Raw genomic sequence first — 18902 nt, forward strand, 5'->3', positions numbered from 1 at the left:
GCCGCCATTTTCCAAGATGGCCGCCATTTCCAGCATTGGAAAACACATATCTTGCAACATAATTTTAATCATGGGACATATTTCAAGGTTTTTACCTTTGAATCCTATGTTCTTGACTATAGAGATGTCACATACATATCTATTTTGTGTTTAGAGTCTTTTTGTGGTATTTATAGTAAATAATGTGAAAAAACAGAGAATTCCAAGAAATTATTATGAAGTATGCCAAAGTACGTGAGGATTTATGTTATTTCCTTTTTTATGTTCATTGTATTTATGTGAGTGATTATATTCATGTTCATTAAAGCCAACATTGCTAGTCCAGGCACTTACAGCTGCACAGTGCTGTACAGGTAAAGCTGCTTACACATATAGCCGACGGCTGACCGTTGACAGAAAAGCCAGTCGAAATGATCAGTCTCCCCGTGTTGGTCCAAAAACTGCCACAGAACAGACCAAAAAGACGAGACGAGACGAGACGTAATACATTTCTATAACAGCAGGCAGAGCTAATCTGTATTGTTGCCCAAGTAATGAAAACCGGCAGCTGATTGGACGAACGCGTCACATGGGTTTGTTTTCTCCGGAAATTCAAAGACAGACTGTCATGGCAGCCATTCAGAATACCATCTCATATTGTACTAAAATAGTTCACCGAAACATGTTTCTGAAAACATTTGAAGAGAGAAATAGGCTCTGTGTGTGTGTGTGTGTGTGTGTGTGTGTGTGTGTGTGTGTGTTTGTGTGTGTGCAGTTCCTGAATCTGTCTTCATTTCAGATCAACAGTTCAGCTCAGTTTAAAAGATTTTCGTCAGATTTTGAGAGACTCTAGTCACCTCATTCCGCTCCCCATTTCTGGGTGAGTCCCGACTGCCCTTTCGCCGACTGAACATGTCAGGTCGGCCAAAATTAACGCCGACAGCCCCCCAGACTGACGACAGCACGGGACACACCGAACAGATTCGAGTCACTGACCTCGACAGACTGTCCAACGGCCGATAATCAGCCGTATGTGTCAGCACCTTAAGACCAAAGTGATAGCATTTACATCTTCCACGGCATTCTGCTTTGCATCCACATTTGGTCAGTTGCTGACAGCTCTCTACAATTGGTGATAGCTCTGTCCAGAAGATCTGCCATAGATCACCTTTCTTGGTCCATCCCCACTCAGAAGGACTCCGTATTTCTGGCTGGCATGCAGTTGCTTGACTCCAGATGCAGCCTGCCTGGTAGGCTGAATACTTTACATGCTGCAGCAATGCTGCTTGAGTAGGAGGAATGGCTTCATATGGCCTTTGCTTTCTGGCAAACAAGTCCAACCTGGCTTCATCTACTCCTCCTGCTTCGCTGGATCTGTCATACATCATGAACACAAACTTTTCTAAAATCTTCAGGTTGCTGTCATTAGTGTTGGGTGGTATACCAATTTGTACCGTATACTGGTATTAATTTCCCATATGATATGAATTTTTCATATACCGTAATACCGATGCATTGCCGCAGAGAGCGCTACAGTCAAAGTAATTTGCGAGTGAATTGAGAACGGGACCCCTGTTAACTCACTCATGGTAGTAACTTTATAACACAACAATTATTAACCCACAACTAACTCTCTTTAACAGGATAAAACACCATAACACACAACTATTTGTGACTTAAACTATTTCTAACACTAATAATTTTACATTTACAAATTTACACCGCCGAACAGCATGCTGGGTAACATTATAGCTGCTAGCTAGCTAGGTAGTATAATAGTCCATTAAGCTGGGAGAGGATCTGGTTGCTACTACACATTCAAGAACCAAGAAGAAAGTTAGGGGATGAAGAAAGAACGGAGATACGCCAGAACAACGTGTGCTCAAGAGAGGAGCCGTCTGTTGTTTCCAAGTTTTTTGTTTCTGAAAAATCAGACATAATTTAGCCACTGTTGTTACCCGTCGCTCTAACATTACTTGGTTACTCGGCCGTGCGAATGTTAAAGACACGTCACTTCAAGCATGCAGCGAAGCAACATTATGAACGCAATCCCCGCTTGACCGTTGAGAAAGACGTCCTCCTTCAGCACCTTTTTCTTCAAAGAACTGACAGAGACTCGTTTCTGATGGAAGAAGTTCATGCAGTTCTTCTTGATTGGCTCATAAAGTTTGGGTTCTTCTTATTCAAGTCCTTTTATGAACTGTTGGAACCGGGTTTTGCATCTCTCATAGTGCGTATGAATCAATGCAACTGCACTTGGGTTTGAAATATCCTTTGTGTCTAGTGAAAACAGATCCTGGCTCTCTTCCTTGAAAGGATTGCCCATATCTTTCATGACACAGTTGCTTGTTGATTTTATCAAGAAACAACACTTGAGCTCGTTTGGTCTGCTCATGGTGGCTGGTTTGTTCTGTGCCTTCTTTGGCTCCAGATGCTAGTGATGGTCAAATGAAGCTTCGCGAACCAGTGTCTTTACTTTCTGAACTCACTAGATGGCGCTCTCTGTTCAACAAAGGGTTTGAAAACCCATTGAATTGCCATTCATTTAACCTTTTTCTTTGAACAGAGAGCGCCATCTAGTGAGCTCAGAAAGTAAAGACACTGGTTCGTAACTCGTTATTTGACTATCACTACCAGATGCTGCATCATACTGCAAAACCAAGCAGCTGATTTTAGGACCAGATACCATCCACCTTCCTAGGGCTGATGGATCTTCAGTCAGACCTATTGCACCCCCACTTCCCTTTATGACAGCATTGGCCGTGTTTACATTGGAGTCGGGTAGAATATACACAGCCGTGACGATCACTACTGTTAGCTTTCTCGGTAGAAAAAAAAGGCAGACATATACTCAAGGTCAGGGGAACAGTGTTTATCTATAATTGTCCCATTATTACACCAGTTCTCTCGCGTACTCAAGTCCTCAGTCCTGCCCAGGTGAAGCAGAGTGCGACCTGCTAGCTGCATGCTAGCATCGGGTATCCCCAGGTGAAGCCAGGTTTCAGTGATAATCAAAACACAACAGTCAACGAACATAGCGATTTCCGCGCGAGTTGTAATTGCAAGTCGTCCATTTTATGTACCAGGGATCTGGCATTGGAGAGATACAGGCTCAGTAGAGGTGGCTTGTGTGGTTGTTTTCTTAGCGCTTTAGCATAACCAGTGGTCGCTATGTCGTCTTGCGATGTTGTGCATATAATGAAAGACACTCAAAATAGATATCTGGTGCTGTTCATCAATGTCCAAAAGGTTCTGGCGGGTGTAGCGGATGTTCGCAGAAAACAAGCAAGAAAGAAGACCGTGGATTGTTGTGGATAGCATGCAGCTAGCAGGTCACACTCTGCACCCTTGTGAATTGAATTACATTATTTTACATTTAGAAGGTAGGCTACATGCTTTAAAACACTTTAACTTGGAAAACATTACTCTTTTTCAAATATCCCACAAAGTCACCTGAAATTCCTTAAAATTTCATAATTTTATGATTTACATCCACATCATTAGATCTCACAATTAGAGATAACTAATGATATAAATAGTTTATGATGTTGAATATAGGCTCATTGTAATTCTTGACCATCAAAACATAAGGGTAAATATCACCTCTCGTGATTTATCATGTTTGGTTCAAGAGATATGTTGGAAAATACATAATTTGGTTATGGCGGAATCCAAAATGGCCGCCACAGCTGTCTAGAAGCCTTCATTTATGTTGTGTGTGGTATCATTGTAATCGTTGACCATCAAAACATAGGGCTAGACATCATCCTTTATGCAGTTGAATGTTTTGTTCAGGAGATATCATGCAAAATACATAATTTGGCTATGGCGGAAAGTAAAATGGCCGCCGCGGCTGACATGATGTTTTTTTGCGATGGCTAACGTACTTTTTTGAAAGAGCACTATCCACTGAGTAATTGTGCCAATTTTGGTGCTTGTATCCACAAGTGAACGATTTCCCTAAAAAATTGCACTTATCTGCTCCACTATACTTCTGGGCACCGACAGAATTTCCTCCATTGTGTTGAGTATCGAAAATGCCTTGTTATTCATTACCAAATTTCAATACTTAAGAAGTAAATCTTATCTAATAATGCTGGTGATTGGCTGTCTACACGTCAAAGAGACATGCAAGAAAATCACTACGCTAATGCGTGTGTTGGTTTGAAAGGCTTTACTACAGTGTGCGTCACATAGTTGTAAATGAGCTGAAAAAATGAAATTGTACCGTAATGAATAATGTTGTAATTTCTTTTGTTCAAAATGGATTTTAATGAAATTGGTATCGAGAAAAGTATCGTTAAGGAATTGGGATCAAATCCATGGTATCTGTACCAGTATCGAACATTTTTGTACAATACCTAGCCCCAAGTACCGACCGATTATCAGCCTAGCTGGATAACATCCTAGCCGAATATCTGCTGCAATATTCAGCATTTTTACGATTATCTGAATTTCTTTTTTATTATTCCGTTTGCTGATAAAATAAATGAATTTAAAAAATTTGCTTTTGGCTCTGATGCAGCTGGCCTCTCTCTTAGTCACCACTCTTTATTCTTGCACAATGTCCCGCTCACAATATTATCTGATTGGTTACACGTTCTGAGTAATAGCCTGAAGGCTGCTGTGCCACAGACAACCTGTTCTCACTCCCAACTTGTAAAATATGGATCCTTGGTCAGTGGCTCTCAGCGTCAGATACGACGCAAAAAGCACCTTTCAGCATCCATATGGGACGCACCGAGAAGAGCAGCAGCTCGACCGCGGCTCTGTAAGATGACGAATAATTTAGAGCGACAACGGTAGCGAGTAGTATAAAAGACTGAGTTGGCTGGGGTGATGGATGGGTCAAATAAAAAAATTATTAAGTATATAACTTGAATCCATACAACAAAATGTAAATCTAACTGTCTACATGTTGCTCTGATCCACTCTAGCTATCCAAACTAATTAACTCTTAGCATTAGCAAAGTATAAAAGTCATCTCCAATCATGGTAAATATGTATGGTTTCATTTATTAATTTTTAAATATGCTCTACTTCAAGATTGGCTTGTAGGGGTATGTTAACATATGGCAATCAGGAAACCGACTTGAGTTTATTTATTCATGCCAGCTGTCTGAACTGAATCTTAGCAGAATTTTAAATCAAGGACCTTCAAATCGAGCAATATTTGACGAGACAGAAAAGAAAAATAGGCATACAAAAGATTTAAAAAAAATAAAGAAATAAATATATAAAAAGAAATACAGACTAGCGATGGGCAGATCGATACAAATATCGATAATAACGATACCAACGTTGGTATTGATATTGACCAATACCAGTGTAATGAGATCGATACTTTAGTTTCAGTTAATCTCCAGTATGCACTGCTGCAGTTTCATCAAAAAGGTGACTTGGCTGTCGGAGACGGTGTCTGCGCCGTTGCTTTCAAATGCCGCTCCTGTCACAGCGCAGAACAGGCACACTTTGCTCCTCCTCCCCACTCTTGTGATTTGATGTTGTACAGTCACGTGACTCAGCGACGCCAGGCGAACTAGCAAGCATGCAGCCAGGCCCAGCAGCAGCCAGCACCACACACACACAAGCAGGACAGAGACGGAGCAGAAGAACGGCAGAGAGGAAGAGGAGCGCCATGTGGCTATATTTTCAGGCCAAAAATTAAACAATGGCAAGCTGTATAATTTGTCAAAAGGCTGTAAGATACAGTGGTAACACAACTAATGTATTCAAGCATATGAAAATTCTGTCATGGAGAAAGAGTGAAAATGTACTTTATCACTTTAAATTCGTCTTGCTTTCCCCAAACAAGAAATTCTAGAGATGGATCGCTACTTCCAGCCAGGGTGAAACTCTGGGTATGGGGTTCACATTTCCACATCACAGGAACAGTCCTTTAGCAATGAGACACAACAAAAATACCAACTAGAAGGGCACTCAGAGAGGCAAAGCATGCCCTATCTCACAACGTTAATGCAGTGTGAATTTTCCCAGGCGGGAACTCATTTTTTCCGATTATTCCAACACCACATGAATACAGCACAAACGCTCTCACAATCTCACAATGATAACGAAAGTAAAAAGTAATTTGTGTACACGCCCGGTGATTTGGATCTGCTCCATATTGAATGGGTCCTTCTTTGGCCCATGCTACAACCTTCCACCAAGTTTCATGGAAATGGGGCCTGTAGTTTTTCCTTAATCCTGCTGACAAACAAACCAACCAACAGACAAATCGAACCGAAAACATAACCTCCTTGGTTGGCATTAGCAAGGCGTCCTCTTTCAGTGTGACCTGACTGTAATGTCTTCAATTCCTCTTGTTTTACTGCAAATTGAGACCAATAAGAGCATGTTTCATTTGACCTATGTGTAGCCTGCTGAACTGAGACCCACACAGGACACAACAACTTCTTTCAACAACTATTCTGGTCATATTTGTAATTGTTTGCAAATTGACAGGAGGCCAAACAAAATAATTAAAACCAAAAGAAAACATCCAAAACATATCACAGCAGACTTAGACACTGACATAGAAAACAAAATAAAACATTATAAATATACCTTTACAATAAATTCATGCCGATTCTTAAATGTACAGTTTAAAGTGATGGTTCGGAGTAATTCACCCTAGGGTCCTTTGCACCACGACCTCGAGCCAAACACCCCCCCAGAAGCTTTTTTCACCTGGGTCTAACATTGGGCGAGTTAGCGTAGAGAAGCGTTAGCCGCTGAATAGCTTAGCGCGGGGCTAATGGACCCACGTTTGTCTTGTCTTAAATGACTAATAATGCCCGAAATGATACCAAAGGTCTACACTAGTACAAATAGGTTATGCACTCAAAAAACGATGGATTGGAAAGTTTGTAAGTACACCAGAAGTTTATGAACACTTGCCTGCTCTCTTCTGCTCTCTGCTGCTGCTGCTGCTGCTGCTACCTGCAGTTAGACTCACAGCAGCAACAACAGCAGCAGAGAGCAGAAGCCAGCAGGCAAGTGTTATTTACATAAACTTCTGGTTTATTAGTCATTTAAGAGATACAAACGTGGGTCCATTAGCCCCGCGCTAAGCTATTCAGCGGCTAACGCTACTCTACGCTACTCTACGTTAACTCGCCCAATGTTAGACCCAGGTGAAAAAAGCTTCTGGGGGGGTGTTTGGCTCGAGGTCGTGGTGCAAAGGACCCTAGGGTAAATTACTCCGAACCATCACTTTAACTTTCACATTACACAGAATACAGACTCCAAAAACGGGCTTCACCAGGGAGCGAAAAACTTCATACACTTGTCACTCTGTTGTCTAAATACAATTAAAAAAAATACAGTTGCTGTGTAATTTACCAATAACTCCATACAATAGCATAGGTGAGGCTTTATACCTTGCTAACACATGGAAACACTGCCGCTACACATGAATCCATCCAAAGTCAATCTCATCTACAACATATCATCCAGTTATGAGATGGACACAGATATAACTTTAACCTTTTGTACATACATGTTTTAACCAGTTATTGCAATATTTACCTAGCCTAGAAATCTAGGCAATCTAGTGGCAGCAAATTTAATTTGCTGGGAACAGCGGTCTTCTAGAAGACTTGGAGTTAAGCTTTTCTTTGAGAAAAGAACAAAGAACGGCACTGAAGTTAAAAAAGGAAGATGTGTCCGGAGTTTTGCCGACCGGATATGGCAAAAGTTTAATCTATCAACTAACTAACTTCTTCGTTGCTCTGCCTGGTTCTAGCGCTATCCTATTGCGTGCAGAGGGAATTTGAAAGACAACCGTTTATCCCACCCCTCGGATTGAGCTCTTTCCAATGGTGAGTTCCCAGACCCAAGATTTTGATGTGGGTCTGGCTCGTCAGGCTAATATTTACCTATCACAATGTACTCCGGCATTCTCCACCGTGCTGCTTCCCTGATCGGCCCGAAAGAAAAGGAGAGTGACCAGTGTGAGAGTGCAGTGTTGCCAACTCTTTTCCAATGAAAGCAGCTAGCACTAGCTCCAAAAGTCGCTAAAAGTAGCTAGATGACGTCATACCCTTATTTGCATATGTGTGACATCATAATGCAATCATTTGCATAAAGCTTAGTAGTTGTGTCAGCAGATAGATGGAAAGAAATAGATATCTTTAGCCAAATAATCACAATCTACAAAGGGAGGGAGAGAGAAAGAATTCTCAAAGAAGGCTGGCTCGCCCAGGGCCAGGCCAGCTCAGCAGCGTCTTTCTCCCATCCCGTTGTCTCTCGTACCTACGCCGGCCCCCACGCCCTGTCCCCCCCTGAGGAGGGGCTACTCTTCAGTCACAAAACAGAAGAGAGAGGTGACCGTTTTGGCGGCCACAAGAGAAAAAGACCTTGCGTGCTCGCAGGACAATACTGCCGTCTTTTCTACAGAAAGTCGCCAGATTTGTCGCTAGTCGCTTTTGAGGAAAAAGTCGCTAAGGGGGTCTGAAAAGTCACTGAATCTAGTGACAAAGTTGCTAAAGCCTAGTCCACACGTATACGGGTATTTTTATAAACAGAGTTTTTCCTCCTTCGATTAAAAAAAAAATATCTCGTCCACACAACGTAAACAAAACGTAAAAACTCGCTATCAAGTGCTGTCAAGAGCATGCCAAACCAACATGTGGCGATATAACCCTAACCGTTAAGCCATGTTGGCCAATCAGAAGCCTGAAGTTCCCGTAGAGGTCCGACCAGGTCTCGTCCGTCTGGTCCATAACCGGCTAGGATGGCGGCGAGTTCTGTGTCAAAGGAGTGTACTCATAAGCAGTGACTTGCGGTGTTTTGCATTCTGACACCAATCAGACTCCACAATTTAATGGGAGAACTGTGTGCATGTATCTGTATATATGTAACAAGCCCTGTTAGCACAGTTATAATAATAATAATAATAATAAATTGAATTTATATAGCGCTTATTAGCAGCAATATCTTAGCTACGTCCGCCATTGCAGAGATTCATGTCATGTAAACAAAGGTTATAGCAGCGCACAATCTGATGTCAAAACAAAGGAGACAACAGTGCGCACTCCGATGTCACAAGCCAAAATCACAGTTTTTACCGGCTACATGACACCAATGCAACCAGAGTTTCTAAAAATCTTCACCCTGGCAGGAGTTTTCAAAAAGATTCGGTTTCAGTGACCTAATACGGCATACAATTCATGACTTTCCTCCACTTTGTTGTTTTTCCATATTGATTGTAAATTCCTAATTTAACTTCTCTTGACGGCAGACTTTATTTTCTTTGTCATCAATGGCTTGCAGTTGTTTTTGTTTGTTTGCTTTTCACTTCCCAGGGGAGCATGCAGTATGTACTGTACATCTCAATAATTCAACCGTGGAATTTATGTCTTTGGATTCATAAACAGCAGACCAGTCAGTGATAGCCGGACATGCTCCAACAGCCTTCATTTTGTCATGGGTCAAGTGACATTTCATCTGCTGCTTTTCACAGTTCTATTGTTTGGACTCAAGAGTACTACTCAAAAGCAGGGTTTTTATGGTCAGTGGATCCAGATGGGTTAGGATAGTTGTAGTAGTAGAGGTATTTCATATTTGTATAGGTCATGTCCAAAATAGCCTGCTATGCTTATATATTTGTTAAATGTCAAGGTGAGAAGAGGTTTTTCTGTGGGTACATGGTTACAATCTCTACATTTTTAAATTGGATTTGGATTGAATGTGATATTGTGATATTTTAATCTTTTAACTTTTATTTTTTAAGTTTTTTAAGTATTTTAAGTATTTTAAGTATTTTCCTAAGCACAGGAAAAAGCCGCTGTGCTGCTGCAAAACAGCCTTGGGAAGGACCTTGTTTTGGTGGAACATGTGTACGCTCAAAGGTTGTTTTAGTCGTGCAACAGAAAACGCAGATTGGACAGATAGTCTAGCTAACTGTTTGGATTTACCCTGCAGAGATCTGAGGAAAAGGTTAACCATAGTTGACTGGAGTTTAAAATGCCAACATGAAGGAAGCCCAAGGCAACGGATATCCGGCGTAAATGAGTAAAATCTGGCGGAATTTCCAACAGAGCAATCCGGAAGTGGAACGTCAAGGATATGGACTATCATAGCTCAGATTTTACTGGCGATCTGGAATGGGCGAAATCTAGCCACACAGTAAATATCGTTACTCTTTTCTATACATATATAGACAGTCACCCCCCCACCCTGTTTTACCCATGCCCTATGTCTGATCTAAAAACATGCACATCATACAAAGTTCATGAATGTCTACATGTTTGAAAAAATATTCAAATGACTGATTTGACCCATTTTCTTTTTTTTTAAGATATGATCAGAGGCCAGTTGGCAGTTTTCCCCATTCTGTCAATATTCAAATATTCTCTTGCCACTACTGACATCCCATTAATATTGTGAAATTAAGTTTAATATTCCCTTAAACAACCACAGATCAAACTGTATAATTTAAAAGAAAAGGGGGTCAGTCAGTCACTGGTTACTCACAATGATTCAAATGGAGGAGGTGGGGGTGTCATTTGGAATCACAGACAACATCCATTTATAAAGGCACACTTATTTGATTAGCAGCCATGATGGGAAGGCCCTGAGAGGGTAAGGCATCCTTGATCAAAAGTGTGTGTGTGTGTGTGTGTGTGTGTGTGTGTGTGTGTGTGTGTGTGTGTGTGTGTGTGTGTGTGTGTGTGTGTGTGTGTGTGTGTGTGTGTGTGTGTGTGTGTGTGTGGAGGATGGCTGAAATTAAGTATGTGCTTCTTGCTGGTGCCACTGTGTCCAGGTAAGCAAGGAAATAAAGTCATGGTTCTAAATGATCAGATGGTATCTTAACTTTGAGCCACGGGATCTAAATTCCACAATGTATACACACATTTTTGCACGACATGTAATTTAGACAGCAGGTACAGCTCAGCATCAGTGTGGCAGTACGTATTTCTGTTGATGCAAACTAAAGCATGGGCCTTTGGGGAGGACTACGCACAGCAGTAATGACCGGTCTGCGTACAGTAAAGGCAATTAGTCTGTGTTACCTTATTTGACAGAAATATATGCATTTTGCTGTTATTTCTGACAATTTGATAAACACAAATGTATATTATGCTTGAATAAAGGAAACCCCAATAAACAAAACCGGTAACAAAAATAATATTAATAATTCAATAAATCCCAGGGAGAGTCCGGTACAGCCCAACTCTGTAGGGTAAAACTGAGATTAGCTCTCATATTCAAGTTTATGTTCTGCTTGTTCAATGGTTGTTTAGTTAATTGCTCTTAAACACATTTGGAGAGGATTTGAATTGCTATCTTTATTCTAAATTCTTATCATTGGTGGTAGCTGGTGATTTTCCTTTCGGGCTGGCTAAAACCTGTTCATTCTATGAAGGTAAATATGGTGCAAAACGTGAGAGCTTGTAGAATACAATGTGAGAACTTGCAGAACAAAAAAATTTAACTTGTATGTTAAAATTGTTTGTAAAATAAAATTGTAAGCACTTGTAAAATAAAAATTTGCACTTGTAAAATAAAAATGTGCACTTGTAAAAAAAATTTCGCACTTGTAAAATAAATGAACTTTTCAAAAAATTATTCACATTTGAAGTCACAAAAGAAAAAAACATGAGAGCTTGAAAAAATCTGAACTTGTAAATTGAAATTTGCACTTGTAGAAAAAATATTCACAAATGTGTAGATTGATATTTGCATGAACACAATGACAGCTGCAAACTTGTAATGCAACATTTACTCATGTACTTTTTTTTACTCAGGTTGATTTTCCATCACAACCACAACTCAGTGATTACAACCTCTCGACTCTGTACTGTATGGCTCTCGCATCACCAAGAGGCGAATCCTACGTCGACTTTGCGTAAACACTTGTTGCGATACATTTGGGGCAAAACTAATTTGTACCTGTGGACTTAGGCTGTGGAGCTCTGATCCAACAGAACGGGGAAAGCAGGGTTTCTATCGCCAGATGAGGGACAACTCTGTCCGGCTTATTTAGCTATGTCGCATGGAAGCCTGGTTGAATAGCAAGCTAGTCTTAGCTAACTAACCAACCAGCCTGATTCTAAATAAATACCTTTTAATTATCTTAACACTTTTTAACAGTCAAACTGAAACACTGGCGGTGAGCTCCAGGTCCTGCAGACGGACCGTCACCAGCGGGTACGGCCCAGCGGAGCAACATCGCTATTATTGCCAGAAAGCGCTGCCACGACCTCGACCTGCAGTCGGAGCTCCAGCGGGACACGGAGAGCCCCGCGCACCGCGTAGCAGCTCGATCACTAGTGTTAAGCGTTAGCTAAACTAACCAGCTTCTAAATAAATACCTTTTAGTTATCTAAACACTTTAACAGTCAAACTGAAACACTGGCGGTGAGCTCCAGGTCCTGCAGCCGCAGACGGACCGTCATCAGCGGGTAACACGTGCCAAGTTCTGCATCCCTGCCAAGACTTCCATCCATAAGGGGAAATAATGATTTTATAAGGCAAAGTAGCTACTGTTTAATTAAAATGTAGGCTATATACATTCCTTTGTCATGTTCATCAATGATGATTATAATTTTACAACGTTTAGAGACATCAATGTTTTATCAGACTATCATTTCCTTGCTACCTGGGTGCAAATCTCGGCAGCAACGAGGGTTAAGAGATGACGCATTATTCGGCAAAAATAATGCTGCTGCCCGCGAGGTGGATGTAATTCTGCAGAAGCTATTGTTGCTGCCCGCGGGTGCAATGATTGGCAGTGAGGCACAACATCAGCAAAGCAAGCTGTGGTCATGGCCGGGGGATGTGCCGATGCTACCGGGCGCGGGGCTCTCTGTGTCCCGCTGGAGCTCCGACTGCAGGTCGAGGTCGGCAGCGAGCTTTCTGGCAATAATAGCGATGTTGCTCCGCTGGCCGATACCGCTGGTGACGGTCCGGCTGCAGGACCTGGAGCTCACCGCCAGTGTTTCAGTTTGACTGTTAAAAAGTGTTAAGATAATTAAAAGGTATTTATTTAGAATCAGGCTTGGTTGGTTAGTTAGCTAACGCTTAGCTTGCTATTCAACCAGGCTTCCATGCGACATAGCTAAATAAGCCGGACAGAGTTGTCCCTCATCTGGCGATAGAAACCCTGCTTTCCCGTTCTGTTGGATCAGAGCTCCACAGCCTAAGTCCACAGGTACAAATTAGTTTTGCACCAAATGTATCGCAACAAGTGTTGCAAAAGTCGAGGCGAGATTCGCCTTTGTGATGCGAGAGAGCGCATACAGTGACAGATTCGAGAGGTTGTAATCACTGAGTTGTGGTTGTGATGGAAAATCAACCTGAGTAAAAAAAAGTACATGAGTAAATGTTGCATTACAAGTTTGCAGCTGTCATTGTGTTCATGCAAATATCAATCTACACATTTGTGAATATTTTTCTACAAGTGCAAATTTCCAATTTACAAGTTCAGATTTTTTTACAAGCTCTCATGTTTTTTTCTTTTGTGACTTCAAATGTGAATAATTTTACAAGTGCAAATTTTTATTTTACAAGTGCAAATTTTTATTTTACAAGTGCACATTTTTATTTTACAAGTGCAAATTTTTATTTTACAAGTGCAAATTTTTATTTTACAAGTGCAAATTTTTATTTTACAAGTGCAAATTTTAACATACAAGTTAAATTTTTTTGTTCTGCAAGTTCTCACATTGTATTCTACAAGCTCTCACGTTTTGCACCATATTTACCTTCATATCATTCCTCTATGCAGAAAAAAAACCTGATGTCTTCCATCACAACTGTAGATCTTTCACTTGGTGCCAGTGGCATGGATAGTGTTGGTAGGATACTGTATGTGAAGTAGGGAAGATTATTTTGCCCTTCATGTGGACCCCCTCCACAGGCACGAGCTTCGGGCTCCACCCCTCCATCCCCATGTGCCAACACGTCAATCAGCTGTAATTGCCATCCTGGAGGAACAATATCAGGCCGTGGCGCTCTAACCACGCAGATTCATTGCAACACCTAATCTGCTAATGAGCTCGGCGTGGCTATTTTCAGCATTGCCACTGACAACATAGCCATTGCTGAGGAGGCCTGGCGCGGCTTCCAGTGACAGCAGAGGACAGTTGGCCTGTTGGAGGAGGTACAAAGCAGACCACAGCCTGCACGCTTCAGGACAGCCCAGTCACCCAGATCTTGTTTGAAGGGATCTGTGTGATCCCATCACACTTGCCGCTTAATATTATGATTTTCACAGCCACTTTTTCATTTCTTCGGATACTGCATGGCGATATATAAATGGAAAATTACTTTAACAATTAATCAATTATCTTAATAGTTTCTGGTATTTTTCGATCAATTGATTGACTAATCGTTTTAGCTCTAGTTTAAATACATACTAATAATACTTGCATCAAGAACTTTGAGTAAAGCGCTTCTGTGCACACAAGTATTCACTACAGTGACTGTAAAGTATGATTTAAATTACACAATTAAAGATTCCAAAACAATGTAATTGCAAAGACATCTTAGCGATATTGTTCCGACAATTTAACTATGTGTTTGTTTTGGAACCCAAACCAGGTTAAAGCAATTTCACTTGAAGTTTGATCCCTCCTTAAAGGTCCAATGTGTAGGAATTTCTCCCATCTAGCATTGAGATCATATATCGCAAACAACTCTGTCGCGCCACACAGTTCAAAGTATGTATTACAGCTACAGTGGCCTTCACGCTTCAAAAAGCCGGTCGCTTGCTCTTTTCAATATCCTTTTCTGAGCGAAGAAGAAGACTCCTGTTCCTGAAATTTGGATTTTGAATACGTTTGGTCCTCCATGTTTCCGTCTACAAACTTGCCGGGGCCGGGAAGCTACGATACCCATTAGCAGCATTAGCAGCACCTGTGAGTTTATCATGTGACAGTGAAAACGCAAAAGAGTGTATGTGTATATCCCTTACCGGCTAACGTATTTCAAGATGGCGCATGAATATCGAGCGTCTACCCCAGTTCATGCAAACGCAAATGTAAAATTTCAAGCCAAAAGGAATACTTGGAATTGATGGTGGTGGTAAATATTCATGAAAAAGGACAAGTTTGTGAACGGGCAACACAGATTTTGATAATGAACATCTAAACACGTTACACACTGGACCTTTAATAAGTTTTTTTGTGGTGAATATGTGATGAAAACCAGGGAATCAGATCAGGGGCGTACGGACGAAACATAGGATGTGAGTACGCACAGAAATATTCAGATTTATAAAACGGTGCACACGCACGTCCTACGCCGGATTTCCTTTATAAATCACAATCGACTCTACATGTCACGGCCATAATTGCTCTTAAATTGTCAGTGAAACGCCCCAAATTAATATTCATCCATACCAACATCATGATCAGAAAGCAGAGCAAAGGATTTTCACTCAATGTGAAGTTCCCAGCCAGCAATGACATGTGGGGCCCAGATGAGGGCTTCATGGGCGGCAAATGTGGGCCCCATTATGGGCTTGTACCCGGGATCCACATTGGGGCAAGCCGTGGAAGCCCAGACATACTAAAAGTGGGACCTGTAAGGGTCTTATGTGGGTCCTAACTGGGTAATTCATGTCAGACCCATTTGGGCCCCACCTGCCCAAAGGGGTTTAAAGTGGGTTTGCACCCAGGATCCAGCCGTGGATGCCCAGATGGGCTTTAAATGGGCTCTGTAAGGGTCTTATGTGGGTCCTAACTGGGTAATTCATGTCAGACCCATTTGGGCCCCCACCTGCCTAAGGAGGCTTTAAAATGGAGCTTGCACCCGGGATCCACACGGGGGCCAGCAGTGGTCTGGCAGATGGGTTTTAAGTGGGATCTGTAAGTGCGGTCTTATTCTTTAAGCCCAACCATGCCAAACGATTTAAGGAAGCAATCTAAGAAAAACGAAGAATGAATATAAGTCCAAGATAAATAAAAGACACTTGACGCTTTGAACTGCAAGAAATATATTGTTAAATTGAACAACAAAAATGATCTTTAAAAAACAATTTAAATGTCACAACATACCGGTAAACAAATCAAAAATATATTTTTTTAAAATCTCTGAAAAACAACATCTCTCCAAAAAAATACACAATACAAAAATGTTTACATCGAACAACAAACAATCTTTAAAAACAATTTAAATGTCACAACATACCGGTAAACAAATCAAAAATATATTTTTAAAAAAACTGAAAAAAAAACACCTCTCCAAAAAATACATTAATACAAATTACACTCATGGCATCTGAAGGAACTGTAAGGTGATGGGAATAGTTCAGGTGGAGTGAAGGTGTGGTGAGCAAACAGTCTCGGTCAGAAGACATCAGGTGGTATGGAGTGAGGAATGAAACCGGGAGAAGGCAGGGTTCAATGCAGCACCAGTGGTATTTTATTTATCATTCAGAGTGACGTGGATTCATTGCAGTTACTGTGTGCTGCAGAAAGGGATAACAAAAACATAATACAATTAATGATAGTGGTCAATTAACACATACTGCAAAAACAAATGCACAGGCTTTCAGATAGTACAACAAACAATATATCCACATTGCTTATGGCACATGGCTGGCAAACAATGGCATTCAGTTAGCAGTGCACATGGTAGCATAGCAAAGACACAGTAACTCATGGCATAAAACAAACAAACGATAACTTGACTCCTGAAGACTCACACAGGTTGCATTGGAGTGCCGGCAGAGTGAGCAAAGAATGAGCCAAAGGGTTCACAATCAATTTATAGGCAACAGGTGAGGTGGGCGTGGTCAGGCAGCAGATAGCAAAAGCCTCCTTGAAAAAGTGGAACGGAGTTGAAAGGGAATGGGATGTCTTTTCAGCGTCTGTGTGGTGGACGCTCCTTTTTCTCTTTGGGCTCTTGCAGCCCTCTCCCCTCCACGGTCACGTGCGCCGGTAAACCACTTCAACAGCGCCATTTCCACTTCACATTTTGAGTCATTGCATTACTCTTCAGTGCACCTAAAAACTAAGGAGCATAAGTCAATTTAGCAAGCTTCTTTTTTGCTCCAACAAGTGCATGTTCTGTTCTTTCAATGGGTTGTCTCAGTCCGTTTTTAGCACTAACAGTCACGGAGATATTCAAGCAGTTTAGCACTGTGATGGCCACAGCTGTGGCCACACAGCCATCTTAAAAGCGGTAACCTCATACACTCACATTTCTCTTAGTTCATGCTGTTTTCCTTAAGATTGGTTTCTATATCTTTTCAGACACATTATATATTTTGTTGTAAACATTTATTTAGTTTTAAATAACTTACAAGGCACTGGATTTGGTTTACATATATACTTTATTAGTTTTGGATTGGTTTTCTAATATAACTGTTTTCTTTGAGCTTACCAGTGTTGCAGATTCCACACCCTGGAGTGAGGCATGCAGGCTGCAGGGACAAAAGGGTGGCGTCTGGAACTACAGCAGCTTTATAGGGGTTCTGGCTAAATTGGACCCTACCACTACTTGTTATGTCAGGGGGGAGTTAGCTTTATTTGTCCTCAAGATATTTGAGTTTTGATTTGTATTGCCTTTAGTACATTTATTCAGTTAATGTTAATTAAGATTACATTTCTTTTGGAGTAAGTGTTTAATTGTTTTCTTTTGTTATTTGTAATTTACATATTAGTGTTATTGTTAGTCTCCCCCTGGGTGTCAAACCTGGTCTGATCACCCAGTATATAAGTCCCCTTTGTTTCTTGTACAGGAGGTCAGTTGTATTTTTGAGTTTGTTATGTTCAGAGCTTAAGTTCAGTTTGTTTGTTTGACCTCTTTTAAGGGCCCAAACTTTATCTTTATTTGTTGTCAGAATTTTTTGTGGGTAAAATAAAAAAAAACTTTTTTGAAATCTCCTTGTGACTTCTCATGCCTAACTGCTTGGTCCCTGACAAGCACCATGGAATTCGTTTTCTAGTTAGTGCTCACCTTTCTTTGAAAAGAAGTCAGTTACCAATTGTTTCCCTCATTCTGTTTTCTCTCCTCCTCCTGTCTTTCCTTTCTTTTTGGTAGCATGATTTGGCTTTCTTTGAGAAAAGACATTTCTACAGCAGAAGTTTGCGCTCCACCAGACGCTCAACTGAACTGGCTAACGTAATGCATGCAGGTGGACAAAACCATTTGGCACATTAGCAAGGGGGGGTGAGACCTTTTTGTATACAAAATAGTCAGTCAATCAACCAAGTTATTCTGCCAATACACTAACTTTACATTTCATCTGATATGCATTATGAAATGTTATTAGGAAATAAAAATATTCAGGTAAAATAAATATATATTCCAGACTTTTCAAGGGCCCTCTCTACCCTTGGGCCCTGGTAATCAGTATTGGTTTTACCCCCGGTCCGATGCCCCTGGTGTCTGTGCTGCTGCTCGTCTTTATCCAGAGAGAGCGAACACTAAGCGACGCACAGGTCTGCTTCAGAGCTCCGTCTATCGTGATATATTAATTATTGTCCAACCTCTCCCGCTGTTTTTCCTTTTGGTTAGATTCTACATCAGATTAAACAGCACAAACCAAAAATACAGACCACTGTACAATCTGCAGTGTTATTTTTCTGGCAAAATAATATTTCAACTTACCTCAATTTGTGAATGTCTGATAGAAGTTCTCCTTGAAGTCACAGGTAGCAGCAGTGCTTTCCGAATGGACTGCTAACGTTTTGAGCGCGAAACAAGGCCTTTGCATACAGGCCCCTTATAGATGTCCTAAGAACTGCCTGACCAAATAACAATTAAATACAGTAAAATTCGTAAATTGAGAGAATTAACAAACGTTAACTGCTCCGCTGGCTTCATTATGAATGAGCCTAATTAGGTGTTGTGTGCATAACAGGCGGAAAGAGTACTGAAAATCTGTACTCAAGTACAAGTACTGTTACATTGCTAAAATATTACTCTGTTACAAGTAAAAGTACTGGTGTTAGAGAAATACTCAA

At 41.0% G+C, this 18902-nt stretch overlaps 1 long non-coding RNA gene across 1 annotated transcript; it reads right to left on the minus strand.

The window, feature by feature from the left end:
• Positions 1-16330: 16330 nt before the first annotated feature.
• Positions 16331-18590, minus strand: LOC120565743. The gene is made up of 3 exons (XR_005640279.1): positions 18547-18590; positions 16637-16937; positions 16331-16399 (listed from the first exon to the last, which is right to left on the minus strand). It is a non-coding gene; the product is annotated as an uncharacterized LOC120565743 (long non-coding RNA).
• Between the last annotated feature and the right edge of the window lie 312 nt (positions 18591-18902).

Source organism: Perca fluviatilis, chromosome 9 (genome assembly GCF_010015445.1).
Source record: "Perca fluviatilis chromosome 9, GENO_Pfluv_1.0, whole genome shotgun sequence".
Lineage (NCBI taxonomy): Eukaryota > Metazoa > Chordata > Actinopteri > Perciformes > Percidae > Perca > Perca fluviatilis.